Source organism: Euphorbia lathyris, chromosome 1, assembly GCF_963576675.1.
Source record: "Euphorbia lathyris chromosome 1, ddEupLath1.1, whole genome shotgun sequence".
In the NCBI taxonomy this organism is placed as follows: Eukaryota; Viridiplantae; Streptophyta; class Magnoliopsida; order Malpighiales; family Euphorbiaceae; genus Euphorbia; species Euphorbia lathyris.
Genome location: NC_088910.1, coordinates 131,829,675 through 131,847,228, shown reverse-complemented (window position 1 = coordinate 131,847,228; position 17,554 = coordinate 131,829,675). Strand labels below are relative to the sequence as shown.

At 47.1% G+C, this 17,554-nt stretch overlaps 51 non-coding genes across 51 annotated transcripts; all 51 read left to right on the top strand.

Annotated features, from left to right (window-relative positions):
• LOC136212623 (5S ribosomal RNA) lies at positions 1-119 on the top strand. Its single transcript, XR_010679772.1, has one exon. It is a non-coding gene; the product is annotated as a 5S ribosomal RNA (ribosomal RNA).
• A 183-nt stretch (positions 120-302) lies between these two features.
• Positions 303-421, top strand: LOC136214974 (5S ribosomal RNA). Its single transcript, XR_010682034.1, has one exon. It is a non-coding gene; the product is annotated as a 5S ribosomal RNA (ribosomal RNA).
• Positions 422-680: 259 nt separating this feature from the next.
• Positions 681-799, top strand: LOC136213624 (5S ribosomal RNA). Its single transcript, XR_010680723.1, has one exon. It is a non-coding gene; the product is annotated as a 5S ribosomal RNA (ribosomal RNA).
• Positions 800-1,057: 258 nt separating this feature from the next.
• Positions 1,058-1,176, top strand: LOC136212622 (5S ribosomal RNA). The gene has a single exon (XR_010679771.1). It is a non-coding gene; the product is annotated as a 5S ribosomal RNA (ribosomal RNA).
• Positions 1,177-1,359: 183 nt separating this feature from the next.
• On the top strand, positions 1,360-1,478 carry LOC136214582 (5S ribosomal RNA). Its single transcript, XR_010681662.1, has one exon. It is a non-coding gene; the product is annotated as a 5S ribosomal RNA (ribosomal RNA).
• Positions 1,479-1,661: 183 nt separating this feature from the next.
• LOC136213030 (5S ribosomal RNA) lies at positions 1,662-1,780 on the top strand. Its single transcript, XR_010680163.1, has one exon. It is a non-coding gene; the product is annotated as a 5S ribosomal RNA (ribosomal RNA).
• A 183-nt stretch (positions 1,781-1,963) lies between these two features.
• LOC136212601 (5S ribosomal RNA) lies at positions 1,964-2,082 on the top strand. Its single transcript, XR_010679750.1, has one exon. It is a non-coding gene; the product is annotated as a 5S ribosomal RNA (ribosomal RNA).
• Positions 2,083-2,341: 259 nt separating this feature from the next.
• Positions 2,342-2,460, top strand: LOC136212621 (5S ribosomal RNA). Its single transcript, XR_010679770.1, has one exon. It is a non-coding gene; the product is annotated as a 5S ribosomal RNA (ribosomal RNA).
• Positions 2,461-2,642: 182 nt separating this feature from the next.
• Positions 2,643-2,761, top strand: LOC136213878 (5S ribosomal RNA). Its single transcript, XR_010680976.1, has one exon. It is a non-coding gene; the product is annotated as a 5S ribosomal RNA (ribosomal RNA).
• A 258-nt stretch (positions 2,762-3,019) lies between these two features.
• On the top strand, positions 3,020-3,138 carry LOC136212154 (5S ribosomal RNA). Its single transcript, XR_010679326.1, has one exon. It is a non-coding gene; the product is annotated as a 5S ribosomal RNA (ribosomal RNA).
• A 261-nt stretch (positions 3,139-3,399) lies between these two features.
• LOC136214846 (5S ribosomal RNA) lies at positions 3,400-3,518 on the top strand. The gene has a single exon (XR_010681913.1). It is a non-coding gene; the product is annotated as a 5S ribosomal RNA (ribosomal RNA).
• Positions 3,519-3,700: 182 nt separating this feature from the next.
• LOC136213877 (5S ribosomal RNA) lies at positions 3,701-3,819 on the top strand. Its single transcript, XR_010680975.1, has one exon. It is a non-coding gene; the product is annotated as a 5S ribosomal RNA (ribosomal RNA).
• A 258-nt stretch (positions 3,820-4,077) lies between these two features.
• Positions 4,078-4,196, top strand: LOC136214308 (5S ribosomal RNA). The gene has a single exon (XR_010681400.1). It is a non-coding gene; the product is annotated as a 5S ribosomal RNA (ribosomal RNA).
• Positions 4,197-4,457: 261 nt separating this feature from the next.
• On the top strand, positions 4,458-4,576 carry LOC136212620 (5S ribosomal RNA). The gene has a single exon (XR_010679769.1). It is a non-coding gene; the product is annotated as a 5S ribosomal RNA (ribosomal RNA).
• A 183-nt stretch (positions 4,577-4,759) lies between these two features.
• Positions 4,760-4,878, top strand: LOC136214973 (5S ribosomal RNA). The gene has a single exon (XR_010682033.1). It is a non-coding gene; the product is annotated as a 5S ribosomal RNA (ribosomal RNA).
• A 258-nt stretch (positions 4,879-5,136) lies between these two features.
• LOC136212619 (5S ribosomal RNA) lies at positions 5,137-5,255 on the top strand. The gene has a single exon (XR_010679768.1). It is a non-coding gene; the product is annotated as a 5S ribosomal RNA (ribosomal RNA).
• Positions 5,256-5,437: 182 nt separating this feature from the next.
• LOC136213876 (5S ribosomal RNA) lies at positions 5,438-5,556 on the top strand. The gene has a single exon (XR_010680974.1). It is a non-coding gene; the product is annotated as a 5S ribosomal RNA (ribosomal RNA).
• Positions 5,557-5,814: 258 nt separating this feature from the next.
• LOC136212889 (5S ribosomal RNA) lies at positions 5,815-5,933 on the top strand. The gene has a single exon (XR_010680029.1). It is a non-coding gene; the product is annotated as a 5S ribosomal RNA (ribosomal RNA).
• A 260-nt stretch (positions 5,934-6,193) lies between these two features.
• On the top strand, positions 6,194-6,312 carry LOC136212618 (5S ribosomal RNA). Its single transcript, XR_010679767.1, has one exon. It is a non-coding gene; the product is annotated as a 5S ribosomal RNA (ribosomal RNA).
• A 183-nt stretch (positions 6,313-6,495) lies between these two features.
• Positions 6,496-6,614, top strand: LOC136214972 (5S ribosomal RNA). Its single transcript, XR_010682032.1, has one exon. It is a non-coding gene; the product is annotated as a 5S ribosomal RNA (ribosomal RNA).
• Positions 6,615-6,872: 258 nt separating this feature from the next.
• On the top strand, positions 6,873-6,991 carry LOC136212589 (5S ribosomal RNA). Its single transcript, XR_010679738.1, has one exon. It is a non-coding gene; the product is annotated as a 5S ribosomal RNA (ribosomal RNA).
• A 258-nt stretch (positions 6,992-7,249) lies between these two features.
• On the top strand, positions 7,250-7,368 carry LOC136212617 (5S ribosomal RNA). The gene has a single exon (XR_010679766.1). It is a non-coding gene; the product is annotated as a 5S ribosomal RNA (ribosomal RNA).
• Positions 7,369-7,551: 183 nt separating this feature from the next.
• LOC136213029 (5S ribosomal RNA) lies at positions 7,552-7,670 on the top strand. Its single transcript, XR_010680162.1, has one exon. It is a non-coding gene; the product is annotated as a 5S ribosomal RNA (ribosomal RNA).
• A 183-nt stretch (positions 7,671-7,853) lies between these two features.
• LOC136214593 (5S ribosomal RNA) lies at positions 7,854-7,972 on the top strand. Its single transcript, XR_010681673.1, has one exon. It is a non-coding gene; the product is annotated as a 5S ribosomal RNA (ribosomal RNA).
• A 259-nt stretch (positions 7,973-8,231) lies between these two features.
• On the top strand, positions 8,232-8,350 carry LOC136214614 (5S ribosomal RNA). The gene has a single exon (XR_010681695.1). It is a non-coding gene; the product is annotated as a 5S ribosomal RNA (ribosomal RNA).
• A 260-nt stretch (positions 8,351-8,610) lies between these two features.
• Positions 8,611-8,729, top strand: LOC136214607 (5S ribosomal RNA). Its single transcript, XR_010681688.1, has one exon. It is a non-coding gene; the product is annotated as a 5S ribosomal RNA (ribosomal RNA).
• Positions 8,730-8,912: 183 nt separating this feature from the next.
• LOC136214713 (5S ribosomal RNA) lies at positions 8,913-9,031 on the top strand. The gene has a single exon (XR_010681789.1). It is a non-coding gene; the product is annotated as a 5S ribosomal RNA (ribosomal RNA).
• A 258-nt stretch (positions 9,032-9,289) lies between these two features.
• On the top strand, positions 9,290-9,408 carry LOC136212578 (5S ribosomal RNA). Its single transcript, XR_010679726.1, has one exon. It is a non-coding gene; the product is annotated as a 5S ribosomal RNA (ribosomal RNA).
• Positions 9,409-9,666: 258 nt separating this feature from the next.
• On the top strand, positions 9,667-9,785 carry LOC136212566 (5S ribosomal RNA). The gene has a single exon (XR_010679715.1). It is a non-coding gene; the product is annotated as a 5S ribosomal RNA (ribosomal RNA).
• Positions 9,786-10,043: 258 nt separating this feature from the next.
• Positions 10,044-10,162, top strand: LOC136212616 (5S ribosomal RNA). The gene has a single exon (XR_010679765.1). It is a non-coding gene; the product is annotated as a 5S ribosomal RNA (ribosomal RNA).
• A 183-nt stretch (positions 10,163-10,345) lies between these two features.
• Positions 10,346-10,464, top strand: LOC136213028 (5S ribosomal RNA). Its single transcript, XR_010680161.1, has one exon. It is a non-coding gene; the product is annotated as a 5S ribosomal RNA (ribosomal RNA).
• A 183-nt stretch (positions 10,465-10,647) lies between these two features.
• On the top strand, positions 10,648-10,766 carry LOC136213027 (5S ribosomal RNA). Its single transcript, XR_010680160.1, has one exon. It is a non-coding gene; the product is annotated as a 5S ribosomal RNA (ribosomal RNA).
• Positions 10,767-11,025: 259 nt separating this feature from the next.
• LOC136214613 (5S ribosomal RNA) lies at positions 11,026-11,144 on the top strand. The gene has a single exon (XR_010681694.1). It is a non-coding gene; the product is annotated as a 5S ribosomal RNA (ribosomal RNA).
• Positions 11,145-11,404: 260 nt separating this feature from the next.
• On the top strand, positions 11,405-11,523 carry LOC136214606 (5S ribosomal RNA). The gene has a single exon (XR_010681687.1). It is a non-coding gene; the product is annotated as a 5S ribosomal RNA (ribosomal RNA).
• A 183-nt stretch (positions 11,524-11,706) lies between these two features.
• Positions 11,707-11,825, top strand: LOC136214712 (5S ribosomal RNA). Its single transcript, XR_010681788.1, has one exon. It is a non-coding gene; the product is annotated as a 5S ribosomal RNA (ribosomal RNA).
• Positions 11,826-12,083: 258 nt separating this feature from the next.
• On the top strand, positions 12,084-12,202 carry LOC136212554 (5S ribosomal RNA). The gene has a single exon (XR_010679704.1). It is a non-coding gene; the product is annotated as a 5S ribosomal RNA (ribosomal RNA).
• A 258-nt stretch (positions 12,203-12,460) lies between these two features.
• Positions 12,461-12,579, top strand: LOC136212542 (5S ribosomal RNA). The gene has a single exon (XR_010679693.1). It is a non-coding gene; the product is annotated as a 5S ribosomal RNA (ribosomal RNA).
• Positions 12,580-12,837: 258 nt separating this feature from the next.
• On the top strand, positions 12,838-12,956 carry LOC136212615 (5S ribosomal RNA). Its single transcript, XR_010679764.1, has one exon. It is a non-coding gene; the product is annotated as a 5S ribosomal RNA (ribosomal RNA).
• Positions 12,957-13,139: 183 nt separating this feature from the next.
• LOC136212614 (5S ribosomal RNA) lies at positions 13,140-13,258 on the top strand. The gene has a single exon (XR_010679763.1). It is a non-coding gene; the product is annotated as a 5S ribosomal RNA (ribosomal RNA).
• Positions 13,259-13,441: 183 nt separating this feature from the next.
• LOC136213025 (5S ribosomal RNA) lies at positions 13,442-13,560 on the top strand. Its single transcript, XR_010680158.1, has one exon. It is a non-coding gene; the product is annotated as a 5S ribosomal RNA (ribosomal RNA).
• Positions 13,561-13,743: 183 nt separating this feature from the next.
• Positions 13,744-13,862, top strand: LOC136213024 (5S ribosomal RNA). The gene has a single exon (XR_010680157.1). It is a non-coding gene; the product is annotated as a 5S ribosomal RNA (ribosomal RNA).
• Positions 13,863-14,121: 259 nt separating this feature from the next.
• Positions 14,122-14,240, top strand: LOC136214611 (5S ribosomal RNA). The gene has a single exon (XR_010681692.1). It is a non-coding gene; the product is annotated as a 5S ribosomal RNA (ribosomal RNA).
• A 257-nt stretch (positions 14,241-14,497) lies between these two features.
• On the top strand, positions 14,498-14,616 carry LOC136212531 (5S ribosomal RNA). The gene has a single exon (XR_010679682.1). It is a non-coding gene; the product is annotated as a 5S ribosomal RNA (ribosomal RNA).
• A 183-nt stretch (positions 14,617-14,799) lies between these two features.
• Positions 14,800-14,918, top strand: LOC136212612 (5S ribosomal RNA). The gene has a single exon (XR_010679761.1). It is a non-coding gene; the product is annotated as a 5S ribosomal RNA (ribosomal RNA).
• A 183-nt stretch (positions 14,919-15,101) lies between these two features.
• Positions 15,102-15,220, top strand: LOC136212518 (5S ribosomal RNA). Its single transcript, XR_010679670.1, has one exon. It is a non-coding gene; the product is annotated as a 5S ribosomal RNA (ribosomal RNA).
• Positions 15,221-15,479: 259 nt separating this feature from the next.
• Positions 15,480-15,598, top strand: LOC136212507 (5S ribosomal RNA). Its single transcript, XR_010679659.1, has one exon. It is a non-coding gene; the product is annotated as a 5S ribosomal RNA (ribosomal RNA).
• A 258-nt stretch (positions 15,599-15,856) lies between these two features.
• LOC136212520 (5S ribosomal RNA) lies at positions 15,857-15,975 on the top strand. The gene has a single exon (XR_010679672.1). It is a non-coding gene; the product is annotated as a 5S ribosomal RNA (ribosomal RNA).
• A 258-nt stretch (positions 15,976-16,233) lies between these two features.
• On the top strand, positions 16,234-16,352 carry LOC136212495 (5S ribosomal RNA). Its single transcript, XR_010679648.1, has one exon. It is a non-coding gene; the product is annotated as a 5S ribosomal RNA (ribosomal RNA).
• Positions 16,353-16,610: 258 nt separating this feature from the next.
• On the top strand, positions 16,611-16,729 carry LOC136212519 (5S ribosomal RNA). Its single transcript, XR_010679671.1, has one exon. It is a non-coding gene; the product is annotated as a 5S ribosomal RNA (ribosomal RNA).
• A 258-nt stretch (positions 16,730-16,987) lies between these two features.
• On the top strand, positions 16,988-17,106 carry LOC136212611 (5S ribosomal RNA). The gene has a single exon (XR_010679760.1). It is a non-coding gene; the product is annotated as a 5S ribosomal RNA (ribosomal RNA).
• Positions 17,107-17,289: 183 nt separating this feature from the next.
• On the top strand, positions 17,290-17,408 carry LOC136212483 (5S ribosomal RNA). Its single transcript, XR_010679637.1, has one exon. It is a non-coding gene; the product is annotated as a 5S ribosomal RNA (ribosomal RNA).
• Positions 17,409-17,554: the final 146 nt, after the last annotated feature.

The following is a 17,554-nucleotide window of genomic DNA, read 5'->3' as shown; positions in this document are numbered from 1 at the left end:
GGGTGCGATCATACCAGCACTAATGCACCGGATCCCATCAGAACTCCGAAGTTAAACGTGCTTGGGCGAGAGTAGTACTAAGATGGTTGACCTCTTGGGAAGTCCTCGTGTTGCACCCCCAAACTTTTTTGCAACGTGCATTTTTTAATTATTTAATTTTTTTTTTCACCATGGCGTGCATGTTTTCGAGGCGGGGGTCAGTGTTTGGGGTCCGGGGGCTTGTGCATGCACGTGAAGGATGAGCATACGGGAGAAAGGGGCGCCCAGTATGGAATATATGCTTAGTTTTTGCATGGGATGACGGGTGCGATCATACCAGCACTAATGCACCGGATCCCATCAGAACCCCGAAGTTAAACGTGCTTGGGCGAGAGTAGTACTAAGATGGGTGACCTCTTCGGAAGTCCTCGTGTTGCACCCCCAAACTTTTTTGCAACGTGCATTTTTTAATTATTTAATTTTTTTTTCACCATGGCGTGCACGTTTTCGAGGCGGGCCCAAACTTTTTTGCAACGTGCATTTTTTAATTATTTAATTTTTTTTTCACCATGGCGTGCACGTTTTCGAGGCGGGGGTCAGTGTTTGGGGTCCGGGGGCTTGTGCATGTACGTGAAGGATGAGCATACGGGAGAAAGGGGCGCCCAGTATGGAATATATGCTTAGTTTTTGCATGGGATGACGGGTGCGATCATACCAGCACTAATGCACCGGATCCCATCAGAACTCCGAAGTTAAACGTGCTTGGGCTAGAGTAGTACTAAGATGGGTGACCTCTTGGGAAGTCCTCGTGTTGCACCCCTAAACTTTTTTGCAACGTGCATTTTTTAATTATTTAATTTTTTTTTCACCATGGCGTGCACGTTTTCGAGGCGGGCCCAAACTTTTTTGCAACGTGCATTTTTTAATTATTTAATTTTTTTTCACCATGGCGTGCACGTTTTCGATGCGGGGGTCAGTGTTTGGGGTCTGGGGGCTTGTGCATGCACGTGAAGGATGAGCATACGGGAGAAAGGGGCGCCCAGTATGGAATATATGCTTAGTTTTTGCATGTGATGACGGGTGCGATCATACCAGCACTAATGCACCGGATCCCATCAGAACTCCGAAGTTAAACGTGCTTGGGCGAGAGTAGTACTAAGATGGTTGACCTCTTGGGAAGTCCTCGTGTTGCACCCCCAAACTTTTTTGCAACGTGCATTTTTTAATTATTTAATTTTTTTTTTCACCATGGCGTGCATGTTTTCGAGGCGGGGGTCAGTGTTTGGGGTCCGGGGGCTTGTGCATGCACGTGAAGGATGAGCATACGGGAGAAAGGGGCGCCCAGTATGGAATATATGCTTAGTTTTTGCATGGGATGACGGGTGCGATCATACCAGCACTAATGCACCGGATCCCATCAGAACTCCGAAGTTAAACGTGCTTGGGTGAGAGTAGTACTAAGATGGGTGACCTCTTCGGAAGTCCTCGTGTTGCACCCCCAAACTTTTTTGCAACGTGCATTTTTTAATTATTTAATTTTTTTTTTCACCATGGCGTGCATGTTTTCGAGGCGGGGGTCAGTGTTTGGGGTCCGGGGGCTTGTGCATGCACGTGAAGGATGAGCATACGGGAGAAAGGGGCGCCCAGTATGGAATATATGCTTAGTTTTTGCATGGGATGACGGGTGCGATCATACCAGCACTAATGCACCGGATCCCATCAGAACTCCGAAGTTAAACGTGCTTGGGCGAGAGTAGTACTAAGATGGGTGACCTCTTCGGAAGTCCTCGTGTTGCACCCCCAAACTTTTTTGCAACGTGCATTTTTTAATTATTTAATTTTTTTTTTCACCATGGCGTGCATGTTTTCGAGGCGGGGGTCAGTGTTTGGGGTCCGGGGGCTTGTGCATGCACGTGAAGGATGAGCATACGGGAGAAAGGGGCGCCCAGTATGGAATATATGCTTAGTTTTTGCATGGGATGACGGGTGCGATCATACCAGCACTAATGCACCGGATCCCATCAGAACTCCGAAGTTAAACGTGCTTGGGCGAGAGTAGTACTAAGATGGGTGACCTCTTGGGAAGTCCTCGTGTTGCACCCCCAAACTTTTTTGCAACGTGCATTTTTTAATTATTTAATTTTTTTTTCACCATGGCGTGCACGTTTTCGAGGCGGGCCCAAACTTTTTTGCAACGTGCATTTTTTAATTATTTAATTTTTTTTTCACCATGGCGTGCACGTTTTCGAGGCGGGGGTCAGTGTTTGGGGTCCGGGGGCTTGTGCATGCACGTGAAGGATGAGCATACGGGAGAAAGGGGCGCCCAGTATGGAATATATGCTTAGTTTTTGCATGGGATGACGGGTGCGATCATACCAGCACTAATGCACCGGATCCCATCAGAACTCCGAAGTTAAACGTGCTTGGGCGAGAGTAGTACTAAGATGGTTGACCTCTTGGGAAGTCCTCGTGTTGCACCCCCAAACTTTTTTGCAACGTGCATTTTTTAATTATTTAATTTTTTTTTCACCATGGCGTGCATGTTTTCGAGGCGGGGGTCAGTGTTTGGGGTCCGGGGGCTTGTGCATGCACGTGAAGGATGAGCATACGGGAGAAAGGGGCGCCCAGTATGGAATATATGCTTAGTTTTTGCATGGGATGACGGGTGCGATCATACCAGCACTAATGCACCGGATCCGATCAGAACTCCGAAGTTAAACGTGCTTGGGCGAGAGTAGTACTAAGATGGGTGACCTCTTGGGAAGTCCTCGTGTTGCACCCCCAAACTTTTTTGCAACGTGCATTTTTTAATTATTTAATTTTTTTTTCACCATGGCGTGCACGTTTTCGAGGCGGGCCCAAACTTTTTTGCAACGTGCATTTTTTAATTATTTAATTTTTTTTCACCATGGCGTGCACGTTTTCGAGGCGGGGGTCAGTGTTTGGGGTCCGGGGGCTTGTGCATGCACGTGAAGGATGAGCATACGGGAGAAAGGGGCGCCCAGTATGGAATATATGCTTAGTTTTTGCATGGGATGACGGGTGCGATCATACCAGCACTAATGCACCGGATCCCATCAGAACTCCGAAGTCAAACGTGCTTGGGCGAGAGTAGTACTAAGATGGGTGACCTCTTGGGAAGTCCTCGTGTTGCACCCCTAAACTTTTTTGCAACGTGCATTTTTTAATTATTTAATTTTTTTTTTCACCATGGCGTGCACGTTTTCGAGGCGGGCCCAAACTTTTTTGCAACGTGCATTTTTTAATTATTTAATTTTTTTTTTCACCATGGCGTGCACGTTTTCGAGGCGGGGGTCAGTGTTTGGGGTCCGGGGGCTTGTGCATGCACGTGAAGGATGAGCATACGGGAGAAAGGGGCGCCCAGTATGGAATATATGCTTAGTTTTTGCATGGGATGACGGGTGCGATCATACCAGCACTAATGCACCGGATCCGATCAGAACTCCGAAGTTAAACGTGCTTGGGCGAGAGTAGTACTAAGATGGTTGACCTCTTGGGAAGTCCTCGTGTTGCACCCCCAAACTTTTTTGCAACGTGCATTTTTTAATTATTTAATTTTTTTTTCACCATGGCGTGCATGTTTTCGAGGCGGGGGTCAGTGTTTGGGGTCCGGGGGCTTGTGCATGCACGTGAAGGATGAGCATACGGGAGAAAGGGGCGCCCAGTATGGAATATATGCTTAGTTTTTACATGGGATGACGGGTGCGATCATACCAGCACTAATGCACCGGATCCGATCAGAACTCCGAAGTTAAACGTGCTTGGGCGAGAGTAGTACTAAGATGGGTGACCTCTTGGGAAGTCCTCGTGTTGCACCCCCAAACTTTTTTGCAACGTGCATTTTTTAATTATTTAATTTTTTTTTCACCATGGCGTGCACGTTTTCGAGGCGGGCCCAAACTTTTTTGCAACGTGCATTTTTTAATTATTTAATTTTTTTTCACCATGGCGTGCACGTTTTCGAGGCGGGGGTCAGTGTTTGGGGTCCGGGGGCTTGTGCATGCACGTGAAGGATGAGCATACGGGAGAAAGGGGCGCCCAGTATGGAATATATGCTTAGTTTTTGCATGGGATGACGGGTGGGATCATACCAGCACTAATGCACCGGATCCCATCAGAACTCCGAAGTCAAACGTGCTTGGGCGAGAGTAGTACTAAGATGGGTGACCTCTTGGGAAGTCCTCGTGTTGCACCCCTAAACTTTTTTGCAACGTGCATTTTTTAATTATTTAATTTTTTTTTTCACCATGGCGTGCACGTTTTCGAGGCGGGCCCAAACTTTTTTGCAACGTGCATTTTTTAATTATTTAATTTTTTTTTTCACCATGGCGTGCACGTTTTCGAGGCGGGGGTCAGTGTTTGGGGTCCGGGGGCTTGTGCATGCACGTGAAGGATGAGCATACGGGAGAAAGGGGCGCCCAGTATGGAATATATGCTTAGTTTTTGCATGTGATGACGGGTGCGATCATACCAGCACTAATGCACCGGATCCCATCAGAACTCCGAAGTTAAACGTGCTTGGGCGAGAGTAGTACTAAGATGGTTGACCTCTTGGGAAGTCCTCGTGTTGCACCCCCAAACTTTTTTGCAACGTGCATTTTTTAATTATTTAATTTTTTTTTTCACCATGGCGTGCATGTTTTCGAGGCGGGGGTCAGTGTTTGGGGTCCGGGGGCTTGTGCATGCACGTGAAGGATGAGCATACGGGAGAAAGGGGCGCCCAGTATGGAATATATGCTTAGTTTTTGCATGGGATGACGGGTGCGATCATACCAGCACTAATGCACCGGATCCCATCAGAACCCCGAAGTTAAACGTGCTTGGGCGAGAGTAGTACTAAGATGGGTGACCTCTTCGGAAGTCCTCGTGTTGCACCCCCAAACTTTTTTGCAACGTGCATTTTTTAATTATTTAATTTTTTTTCACCATGGCGTGCACGTTTTCGAGGCGGGCCCAAACTTTTTTGCAACGTGCATTTTTTAATTATTTAATTTTTTTTTCACCATGGCGTGCACGTTTTCGAGGCGGGGGTCAGTGTTTGGGGTCCGGGGGCTTGTGCATGCACGTGAAGGATGAGCATACGGGAGAAAGGGGCGCCCAGTATGGAATATATGCTTAGTTTTTGCATGGGATGACGGGTGCGATCATACCAGCACTAATGCACCGGATCCCATCAGAACTCCGAAGTTAAACGTGCTTGGGCGAGAGTAGTACTAAGATGGTTGACCTCTTGGGAAGTCCTCGTGTTGCACCCCCAAACTTTTTTGCAACGTGCATTTTTTAATTATTTAATTTTTTTTTCACCATGGCGTGCATGTTTTCGAGGCGGGGGTCAGTGTTTGGGGTCCGGGGGCTTGTGCATGCACGTGAAGGATGAGCATACGGGAGAAAGGGGCGCCCAGTATGGAATATATGCTTAGTTTTTGCATGGGATGACGGGTGCGATCATACCAGCACTAATGCACCGGATCCGATCAGAACTCCGAAGTTAAACGTGCTTGGGCGAGAGTAGTACTAAGATGGGTGACCTCTTGGGAAGTCCTCGTGTTGCACCCCCAAACTTTTTTGCAACGTGCATTTTTTAATTATTTAATTTTTTTTTCACCATGGCGTGCACGTTTTCGAGGCGGGCCCAAACTTTTTTGCAACGTGCATTTTTTAATTATTTAATTTTTTTTCACCATGGCGTGCACGTTTTCGAGGCGGGGGTCAGTGTTTGGGGTCTGGGGGCTTGTGCATGCACGTGAAGGATGAGCATACGGGAGAAAGGGGCGCCCAGTATGGAATATATGCTTAGTTTTTGCATGGGATGACGGGTGCGATCATACCAGCACTAATGCACCAGATCCCATCAGAACTCCGAAGTTAAACGTGCTTGGGCGAGAGTAGTACTAAGATGGGTGACCTCTTGGGAAGTCCTCGTGTTGCACCCCTAAACTTTTTTGCAACGTGCATTTTTTAATTATTTAATTTTTTTTTCACCATGGCGTGCACGTTTTCGAGGCGGGCCCAAACTTTTTTGCAACGTGCATTTTTTAATTATTTAATTTTTTTTTTCACCACGGCGTGCACGTTTTCGAGGCGGGGGTCAGTGTTTGGGGTCCGGGGGCTTGTGCATGCACGTGAAGGATGAGCATACGGGAGAAAGGGGCGCCCAGTATGGAATATATGCTTAGTTTTTGCATGTGATGACGGGTGCGATCATACCAGCACTAATGCACCGGATCCCATCAGAACTCCGAAGTTAAACGTGCTTGGGCGAGAGTAGTACTAAGATGGTTGACCTCTTGGGAAGTCCTCGTGTTGCACCCCCAAACTTTTTTGCAACGTGCATTTTTTAATTATTTAATTTTTTTTTTCACCATGGCGTGCATGTTTTCGAGGCGGGGGTCAGTGTTTGGGGTCCGGGGGCTTGTGCATGCACGTGAAGGATGAGCATACGGGAGAAAGGGGCGCCCAGTATGGAATATATGCTTAGTTTTTGCATGGGATGACGGGTGCGATCATACCAGCACTAATGCACCGGATCCCATCAGAACCCCGAAGTTAAACGTGCTTGGGCGAGAGTAGTACTAAGATGGGTGACCTCTTCGGAAGTCCTCGTGTTGCACCCCCAAACTTTTTTGCAACGTGCATTTTTTAATTATTTAATTTTTTTTCACCATGGCGTGCACGTTTTCGAGGCGGGCCCAAACTTTTTTGCAACGTGCATTTTTTAATTATTTAATTTTTTTTTCACCATGGCGTGCACGTTTTCGAGGCGGGGGTCAGTGTTTGGGGTCCGGGGGCTTGTGCATGCACGTGAAGGATGAGCATACGGGAGAAAGGGGCGCCCAGTATGGAATATATGCTTAGTTTTTGCATGGGATGACGGGTGCGATCATACCAGCACTAATGCACCGGATCCCATCAGAACTCCGAAGTTAAACGTGCTTGGGCGAGAGTAGTACTAAGATGGGTGACCTCTTGGGAAGTCCTCGTGTTGCACCCCTAAACTTTTTTGCAACGTGCATTTTTTAATTATTTAATTTTTTTTTCACCATGGCGTGCACGTTTTCGAGGCGGGCCCAAACTTTTTTGCAACGTGCATTTTTTAATTATTTAATTTTTTTTCACCATGGCGTGCACGTTTTCGAGGCGGGGGTCAGTGTTTGGGGTCTGGGGGCTTGTGCATGCACGTGAAGGATGAGCATACGGGAGAAAGGGGCGCCCAGTATGGAATATATGCTTAGTTTTTGCATGTGATGACGGGTGCGATCATACCAGCACTAATGCACCGGATCCCATCAGAACTCCGAAGTTAAACGTGCTTGGGCGAGAGTAGTACTAAGATGGTTGACCTCTTGGGAAGTCCTCGTGTTGCACCCCCAAACTTTTTTGCAACGTGCATTTTTTAATTATTTAATTTTTTTTTTCACCATGGCGTGCATGTTTTCGAGGCGGGGGTCAGTGTTTGGGGTCCGGGGGCTTGTGCATGCACGTGAAGGATGAGCATACGGGAGAAAGGGGCGCCCAGTATGGAATATATGCTTAGTTTTTGCATGGGATGACGGGTGCGATCATACCAGCACTAATGCACCGGATCCCATCAGAACTCCGAAGTTAAACGTGCTTGGGCGAGAGTAGTACTAAGATGGGTGACCTCTTCGGAAGTCCTCGTGTTGCACCCCCAAACTTTTTTGCAACGTGCATTTTTTAATTATTTAATTTTTTTTTTCACCATGGCGTGCATGTTTTCGAGGCGGGGGTCAGTGTTTGGGGTCCGGGGGCTTGTGCATGCACGTGAAGGATGAGCATACGGGAGAAAGGGGCGCCCAGTATGGAATATATGCTTAGTTTTTGCATGGGATGACGGGTGCGATCATACCAGCACTAATGCATCGGATCCCATCAGAACTCCGAAGTTAAACGTGCTTGGGCGAGAGTAGTACTAAGATGGGTGACCTCTTCGGAAGTCCTCGTGTTGCACCCCCAAACTTTTTTGCAACGTGCATTTTTTAATTATTTAATTTTTTTTTCACCATGGCGTGCACGTTTTCGAGGCGGGCCCAAACTTTTTTGCAACGTGCATTTTTTAATTATTTAATTTTTTTTTCACCATGGCGTGCACGTTTTCGAGGCAGGGGTCAGTGTTTGGGGTCCGGGGGCTTGTGCATGCACGTGAAGGATGAGCATACGGGAGAAAGGGGCGCCCAGTATGGAATATATGCTTAGTTTTTGCATGGGATGACGGGTGCGATCATACCAGCACTAATGCACCGGATCCCATCAGAACTCCGAAGTGAAACTTGCTTGGGCGAGAGTAGTACTAAGATGGGTGACCTCTTGGGAAGTCCTCGTGTTGCACCCCTAAACTTTTTTATAACGTGCATTTTTTAATTATTTAATTTTTTTTTCACCATGGCGTGCACGTTTTCGAGGCGGGCCCAAACTTTTTTGCAACGTGCATTTTTTAATTATTTAATTTTTTTTTTCACCATGGCGTGCACGTTTTCGAGGCGGGGGTCAGTGTTTGGGGTCCGGGGGCTTGTGCATGCACGTGAAGGATGAGCATACGGGAGAAAGGGGCGCCCAGTATGGAATATATGCTTAGTTTTTGCATGTGATGACGGGTGCGATCATACCAGCACTAATGCACCGGATCCCATCAGAACTCCGAAGTTAAACGTGCTTGGGCAAGAGTAGTACTAAGATGGTTGACCTCTTGGGAAGTCCTCGTGTTGCACCCCCAAACTTTTTTGCAACGTGCATTTTTTAATTATTTAATTTTTTTTTTCACCATGGCGTGCATGTTTTCGAGGCGGGGGTCAGTGTTTGGGGTCCGGGGGCTTGTGCATGCACGTGAAGGATGAGCATACGGGAGAAAGGGGCGCCCAGTATGGAATATATGCTTAGTTTTTGCATGGGATGACGGGTGCGATCATACCAGCACTAATGCACCGGATCCGATCAGAACTCCGAAGTTAAACGTGCTTGGGCGAGAGTAGTACTAAGATGGGTGACCTCTAGGGAAGTCCTCGTGTTGCACCCCCAAACTTTTTTGCAACGTGCATTTTTTAATTATTTAATTTTTTTTTCACCATGGCGTGCACGTTTTCGAGGCGGGCCCAAACTTTTTTGCAACGTGCATTTTTTAATTATTTAATTTTTTTTCACCATGGCGTGCACGTTTTCGAGGCGGGGGTCAGTGTTTGGGGTCCGGGGGCTTGTGCATGCACGTGAAGGATGAGCATACGGGAGAAAGGGGCGCCCAGTATGGAATATATGCTTAGTTTTTGCATGGGATGACGGGTGCGATCATACCAGCACTAATGCACCGGATCCCATCAGAACTCCGAAGTTAAACGTGCTTGGGCGAGAGTAGTACTAAGATGGGTGACCTCTTGGGAAGTCCTCGTGTTGCACCCCTAAACTTTTTTGCAACGTGCATTTTTTAATTATTTAATTTTTTTTTCACCATGGCGTGCACGTTTTCGAGGCGGGCCCAAACTTTTTTGCAACGTGCATTTTTTAATTATTTAATTTTTTTTCACCATGGCGTGCACGTTTTCGAGGCGGGGGTCAGTGTTTGGGGTCTGGGGGCTTGTGCATGCACGTGAAGAATTAGCATACGGGAGAAAGGGGCGCCCAGTATGGAATATATGCTTAGTTTTTGCATGTGATGACGGGTGCGATCATACCAGCACTAATGCACCGGATCCCATCAGAACTCCGAAGTTAAACGTGCTTGGGCGAGAGTAGTACTAAGATGGGTGACCTCTTGGGAAGTCCTCGTGTTGCACCCCTAAACTTTTTTGCAACGTGCATTTTTTAATTATTTAATTTTTTTTTCACCATGGCGTGCACGTTTTCGAGGCGGGCCCAAACTTTTTTGCAACGTGCATTTTTTAATTATTTAATTTTTTTTCACCATGGCGTGCACGTTTTCGAGGCGGGGGTCAGTGTTTGGGGTCTGGGGGCTTGTGCATGCACGTGAAGAATTAGCATACGGGAGAAAGGGGCGCCCAGTATGGAATATATGCTTAGTTTTTGCATGTGATGACGGGTGCGATCATACCAGCACTAATGCACCGGATCCCATCAGAACTCCGAAGTTAAACGTGCTTGGGCGAGAGTAGTACTAAGATGGTTGACCTCTTGGGAAGTCCTCGTGTTGCACCCCCAAACTTTTTTGCAACGTGCATTTTTTAATTATTTAATTTTTTTTTTCACCATGGAGTTCATGTTTTCGAGGCGGGGGTCAGTGTTTGGGGTCCGGGGGCTTGTGCATGCACGTGAAGGATGAGCATACGGGAGAAAGGGGCGCCCAGTATGGAATATATGCTTAGTTTTTGCATGGGATGACGGGTGCGATCATACCAGCACTAATGCACCGGATCCCATCAGAACTCCGAAGTTAAACGTGCTTGGGCGAGAGTAGTACTAAGATGGGTGACCTCTTCGGAAGTCCTCGTGTTGCACCCCCAAACTTTTTTGCAACGTGCATTTTTTAATTATTTAATTTTTTTTTTCACCATGGCGTGCATGTTTTCGAGGCGGGGGTCAGTGTTTGGGGTCCGGGGGCTTGTGCATGCACGTGAAGGATGAGCATACGGGAGAAAGGGGCGCCCAGTATGGAATATATGCTTAGTTTTTGCATGGGATGACGGGTGCGATCATACCAGCACTAATGCACCGGATCCCATCAGAACTCCGAAGTTAAACGTGCTTGGGCGAGAGTAGTACTAAGATGGGTGACCTCTTCGGAAGTCCTCGTGTTGCACCCCCAAACTTTTTTGCAACGTGCATTTTTTAATTATTTAATTTTTTTTTCACCATGGCGTGCACGTTTTCGAGGCGGGCCCAAACTTTTTTGCAATGTGCATTTTTTAATTATTTAATTTTTTTTTCACCATGGCGTGCACGTTTTCGAGGCAGGGGTCAGTGTTTGGGGTCCGGGGGCTTGTGCATGCACGTGAAGGATGAGCATACGGGAGAAAGGGACGCCCAGTATGGAATATATGCTTAGTTTTTGCATGGGATGACGGGTGCGATCATACCAGCACTAATGCACCGGATCCCATCAGAACTCCGAAGTGAAACTTGCTTGGGCGAGAGTAGTACTAAGATGGGTGACCTCTTGGGAAGTCCTCGTGTTGCACCCCTAAACTTTTTTATAACGTGCATTTTTTAATTATTTAATTTTTTTTTCACCATGGCGTGCACGTTTTCGAGGCGGGCCCAAACTTTTTTGCAACGTGCATTTTTTAATTATTTAATTTTTTTTTTCACCATGGCGTGCACGTTTTCGAGGCGGGGGTCAGTGTTTGGGGTCCGGGGGCTTGTGCATGCACGTGAAGGATGAGCATACGGGAGAAAGGGGCGCCCAGTATGGAATATATGCTTAGTTTTTGCATGTGATGACGGGTGCGATCATACCAGCACTAATGCACCGGATCCCATCAGAACTCCGAAGTTAAACGTGCTTGGGCAAGAGTAGTACTAAGATGGTTGACCTCTTGGGAAGTCCTCGTGTTGCACCCCCAAACTTTTTTGCAACGTGCATTTTTTAATTATTTAATTTTTTTTTTCACCATGGCGTGCATGTTTTCGAGGCGGGGGTCAGTGTTTGGGGTCCGGGGGCTTGTGCATGCACGTGAAGGATGAGCATACGGGAGAAAGGGGCGCCCAGTATGGAATATATGCTTAGTTTTTGCATGGGATGACGGGTGCGATCATACCAGCACTAATGCACCGGATCCGATCAGAACTCCGAAGTTAAACGTGCTTGGGCGAGAGTAGTACTAAGATGGGTGACCTCTAGGGAAGTCCTCGTGTTGCACCCCCAAACTTTTTTGCAACGTGCATTTTTTAATTATTTAATTTTTTTTTCACCATGGCGTGCACGTTTTCGAGGCGGGCCCAAACTTTTTTGCAACGTGCATTTTTTAATTATTTAATTTTTTTTCACCATGGCGTGCACGTTTTCGAGGCGGGGGTCAGTGTTTGGGGTCCGGGGGCTTGTGCATGCACGTGAAGGATGAGCATACGGGAGAAAGGGGCGCCCAGTATGGAATATATGCTTAGTTTTTGCATGGGATGACGGGTGCGATCATACCAGCACTAATGCACCGGATCCCATCAGAACTCCGAAGTTAAACGTGCTTGGGCGAGAGTAGTACTAAGATGGGTGACCTCTTGGGAAGTCCTCGTGTTGCACCCCTAAACTTTTTTGCAACGTGCATTTTTTAATTATTTAATTTTTTTTTCACCATGGCGTGCACGTTTTCGAGGCGGGCCCAAACTTTTTTGCAACGTGCATTTTTTAATTATTTAATTTTTTTTCACCATGGCGTGCACGTTTTCGAGGCGGGGGTCAGTGTTTGGGGTCTGGGGGCTTGTGCATGCACGTGAAGAATTAGCATACGGGAGAAAGGGGCGCCCAGTATGGAATATATGCTTAGTTTTTGCATGTGATGACGGGTGCGATCATACCAGCACTAATGCACCGGATCCCATCAGAACTCCGAAGTTAAACGTGCTTGGGCGAGAGTAGTACTAAGATGGGTGACCTCTTGGGAAGTCCTCGTGTTGCACCCCTAAACTTTTTTGCAACGTGCATTTTTTAATTATTTAATTTTTTTTTCACCATGGCGTGCACGTTTTCGAGGCGGGCCCAAACTTTTTTGCAACGTGCATTTTTTAATTATTTAATTTTTTTTCACCATGGCGTGCACGTTTTCGAGGCGGGGGTCAGTGTTTGGGGTCTGGGGGCTTGTGCATGCACGTGAAGAATTAGCATACGGGAGAAAGGGGCGCCCAGTATGGAATATATGCTTAGTTTTTGCATGTGATGACGGGTGCGATCATACCAGCACTAATGCACCGGATCCCATCAGAACTCCGAAGTTAAACGTGCTTGGGCGAGAGTAGTACTAAGATGGTTGACCTCTTGGGAAGTCCTCGTGTTGCACCCCCAAACTTTTTTGCAACGTGCATTTTTTAATTATTTAATTTTTTTTTTCACCATGGAGTTCATGTTTTCGAGGCGGGGGTCAGTGTTTGGGGTCCGGGGGCTTGTGCATGCACGTGAAGGATGAGCATACGGGAGAAAGGGGCGCCCAGTATGGAATATATGCTTAGTTTTTGCATGGGATGACGGGTGCGATCATACCAGCACTAATGCACCGGATCCCATCAGAACTCCGAAGTTAAACGTGCTTGGGCGAGAGTAGTACTAAGATGGTTGACCTCTTGGGAAGTCCTCGTGTTGCACCCCCAAACTTTTTTGCAACGTGCATTTTTTAATTATTTAATTTTTTTTTTCACCATGGAGTTCATGTTTTCGAGGCGGGGGTCAGTGTTTGGGGTCCGGGGGCTTGTGCATGCACGTGAAGGATGAGCATACGGGAGAAAGGGGCGCCCAGTATGGAATATATGCTTAGTTTTTGCATGGGATGACGGGTGCGATCATACCAGCACTAATGCACCGGATCCCATCAGAACTCCGAAGTTAAACGTGCTTGGGCGAGAGTAGTACTAAGATGGGTGACCTCTTCGGAAGTCCTCGTGTTGCACCCCCAAACTTTTTTGCAACGTGCATTTTTTAATTATTTAATTTTTTTTTTCACCATGGCGTGCATGTTTTCGAGGCGGGGGTCAGTGTTTGGGGTCCGGGGGCTTGTGCATGCACGTGAAGGATGAGCATACGGGAGAAAGGGGCGCCCAGTATGGAATATATGCTTAGTTTTTGCATGGGATGACGGGTGCGATCATACCAGCACTAATGCACCGGATCCCATCAGAACTCCGAAGTTAAACGTGCTTGGGCGAGAGTAGTACTAAGATGGGTGACCTCTTCGGAAGTCCTCGTGTTGCACCCCCAAACTTTTTTGCAACGTGCATTTTTTAATTATTTAATTTTTTTTTCACCATGGCGTGCACGTTTTCGAGGCGGGCCCAAACTTTTTTGCAATGTGCATTTTTTAATTATTTAATTTTTTTTTCACCATGGCGTGCACGTTTTCGAGGCAGGGGTCAGTGTTTGGGGTCCGGGGGCTTGTGCATGCACGTGAAGGATGAGCATACGGGAGAAAGGGACGCCCAGTATGGAATATATGCTTAGTTTTTGCATGGGATGACGGGTGCGATCATACCAGCACTAATGCACCGGATCCCATCAGAACTCCGAAGTGAAACTTGCTTGGGCGAGAGTAGTACTAAGATGGGTGACCTCTTGGGAAGTCCTCGTGTTGCACCCCTAAACTTTTTTATAACGTGCATTTTTTAATTATTTAATTTTTTTTCACCATGGCGTGCACGTTTTCGAGGCGGGCCCAAACTTTTTTGCAACGTGCATTTTTTAATTATTTAATTTTTTTTCACCATGGCGTGCACGTTTTCGAGGCGGGGGTCAGTGTTTGGGGTCCGGGGGCTTGTGCATGCACGTGAAGGATGAGCATACGGGAGAAAGGGGCGCCCAGTATGGAATATATGCTTAGTTTTTGCATGTGATGACGGGTGCGATCATACCAGCACTAATGCACCGGATCCCATCAGAACTCCGAAGTTAAACGTGCTTGGGCGAGAGTAGTACTAAGATGGGTGACCTCTTGGGAAGTCCTCGTGTTGCACCCCCAAACTTTTTTGCAACGTGCATTTTTTAATTATTTAATTTTTTTTTTCACCATGGCGTGCATGTTTTCGAGGCGGGGGTCAGTGTTTGGGGTCCGGGGGCTTGTGCATGCACGTGAAGGATGAGCATACGGGAGAAAGGGGCGCCCAGTATGGAATATATGCTTAGTTTTTGCATGGGATGACGGGTGCGATCATACCAGCACTAATGCACCGGATCCCATCAGAACTCCGAAGTTAAACGTGCTTGGGCGAGAGTAGTACTAAGATGGTTGACCTCTTGGGAAGTCCTCGTGTTGCACCCCCAAACTTTTTTGCAACGTGCATTTTTTAATTATTTAATTTTTTTTTTCACCATGGCGTGCATGTTTTCGAGGCGGGGGTCAGTGTTTGGGGTCCGGGGGCTTGTGCATGCACGTGAAGGATGAGCATACGGGAGAAAGGGGCGCCCAGTATGGAATATATGCTTAGTTTTTGCATGGGATGACGGGTGCGATCATACCAGCACTAATGCACCGGATCCCATCAGAACTCCGAAGTTAAACGTGCTTGGGCGAGAGTAGTACTAAGATGGGTGACCTCTTGGGAAGTCCTCGTGTTGCACCCCCAAACTTTTTTGCAACGTGCATTTTTTAATTATTTAATTTTTTTTTCACCATGGCGTGCACGTTTTCGAGGCGGGTCCAAACTTTTTTGCAACGTGCATTTTTTAATTATTTAATTTTTTTTTCACCATGGCGTGCACGTTTTCGAGGCGGGGGTCAGTGTTTGGGGTCCGGGGGCTTGTGCATGCACGTGAAGGATGAGCATACGGGAGAAAGGGGCGCCCAGTATGGAATATATGCTTAGTTTTTGCATGGGATGACGGGTGCGATCATACCAGCACTAATGCACCGGATCCCATCAGAACTCCGAAGTTAAACGTGCTTGGGCGAGAGTAGTACTAAGATGGGTGACCTCTTGGGAAGTCCTCGTGTTGCACCCCTAAACTTTTTTGCAACGTGCATTTTTTAATTATTTAATTTTTTTTTCACCATGGCGTGCACGTTTTCGAGGCGGGCCCAAACTTTTTTGCAACGTGCATTTTTTAATTATTTAATTTTTTTTCACCATGGCGTGCACGTTTTCGAGGCGGGGGTCAGTGTTTGGGGTCCGGGGGCTTGTGCATGCACGTGAAGGATGAGCATACGGGAGAAAGGGGCGCCCAGTATGGAATATATGCTTAGTTTTTGCATGGGATGACGGGTGCGATCGTACCAGCACTAATGCACCGGATCCCATCAGAACTCCGAAGTTAAACGTGCTTGGGCGAGAGTAGTACTAAGATGGGTGACCTCTTGGGAAGTCCTCGTGTTGCACCCCTAAACTTTTTTATAACGTGCATTTTTTAATTATTTAATTTTTTTTTCACCATGGCGTGCACGTTTTCGAGGCGGGCCCAAACTTTTTTGCAACGTGCATTTTTTAATTATTTAATTTTTTTTCACCATGGCGTGCACGTTTTCGAGGCGGGGGTCAGTGTTTGGGGTCCGGGGGCTTGTGCATGCACGTGAAGGATGAGCATACGGGAGAAAGGGGCGCCCAGTATGGAATATATGCTTAGTTTTTGCATGGGATGACGGGTGCGATCATACCAGCACTAATGCACCGGATCCCATCAGAACTCCGAAGTTAAACGTGCTTGGGCGAGAGTAGTACTAAGATGGGTGACCTCTTGGGAAGTCCTCGTGTTGCACCCCTAAACTTTTTTGCAACGTGCATTTTTTAATTATTTAATTTTTTTTTCACCATGGCGTGCACGTTTTCGAGGCGGGCCCAAACTTTTTTGCAACGTGCATTTTTTAATTATTTAATTTTTTTTCACCATGGCGTGCACGTTTTCGAGGCGGGGGTCAGTGTTTGGGGTCCGGGGGCTTGTGCATGCACGTGAAGGATGAGCATACGGGAGAAAGGGGCGCCCAGTATGGAATATATGCTTAGTTTTTGCATGGGATGACGGGTGCGATCGTACCAGCACTAATGCACCGGATCCCATCAGAACTCCGAAGTTAAACGTGCTTGGGCGAGAGTAGTACTAAGATGGGTGACCTCTTGGGAAGTCCTCGTGTTGCACCCCTAAACTTTTTTATAACGTGCATTTTTTAATTATTTAATTTTTTTTTCACCATGGCGTGCACGTTTTCGAGGCGGGCCCAAACTTTTTTGCAACGTGCATTTTTTAATTATTTAATTTTTTTTCACCATGGCGTGCACGTTTTCGAGGCGGGGGTCAGTGTTTGGGGTCCGGGGGCTTGTGCATGCACGTGAAGGATGAGCATACGGGAGAAAGGGGCGCCCAGTATGGAATATATGCTTAGTTTTTGCATGTGATGACGGGTGCGATCATACCAGCACTAATGCACCGGATCCCATCAGAACTCCGAAGTTAAACGTGCTTGGGCGAGAGTAGTACTAAGATGGTTGACCTCTTGGGAAGTCCTCGTGTTGCACCCCCAAACTTTTTTGCAACGTGCATTTTTTAATTATTTAATTTTTTTTTTCACCATGGCGTGCATGTTTTCGAGGCGGGGGTCAGTGTTTGGGGTCCGGGGGCTTGTGCATGCACGTGAAGGATGAGCATACGGGAGAAAGGGGCGCCCAGTATGGAATATATGCTTAGTTTTTGCATGTGATGACGGGTGCGATCATACCAGCACTAATGCACCGGATCCCATCAGAACTCCGAAGTTAAACGTGCTTGGGCGAGAGTAGTACTAAGATGGGTGACCTCTTGGGAAGTCCTCGTGTTGCACCCCCAAACTTTTTTGCAACGTGCATTTTTTAATTATTTAATTTTTTTTTTCACCATGGCGTGCATGTTTTCGAGGCGGGGGTCAGTGTTTGGGGTCCGGGGGCTTGTGCATGCACGTGAAGGATGAGCATACGGGAGAAAGGGGCGCCC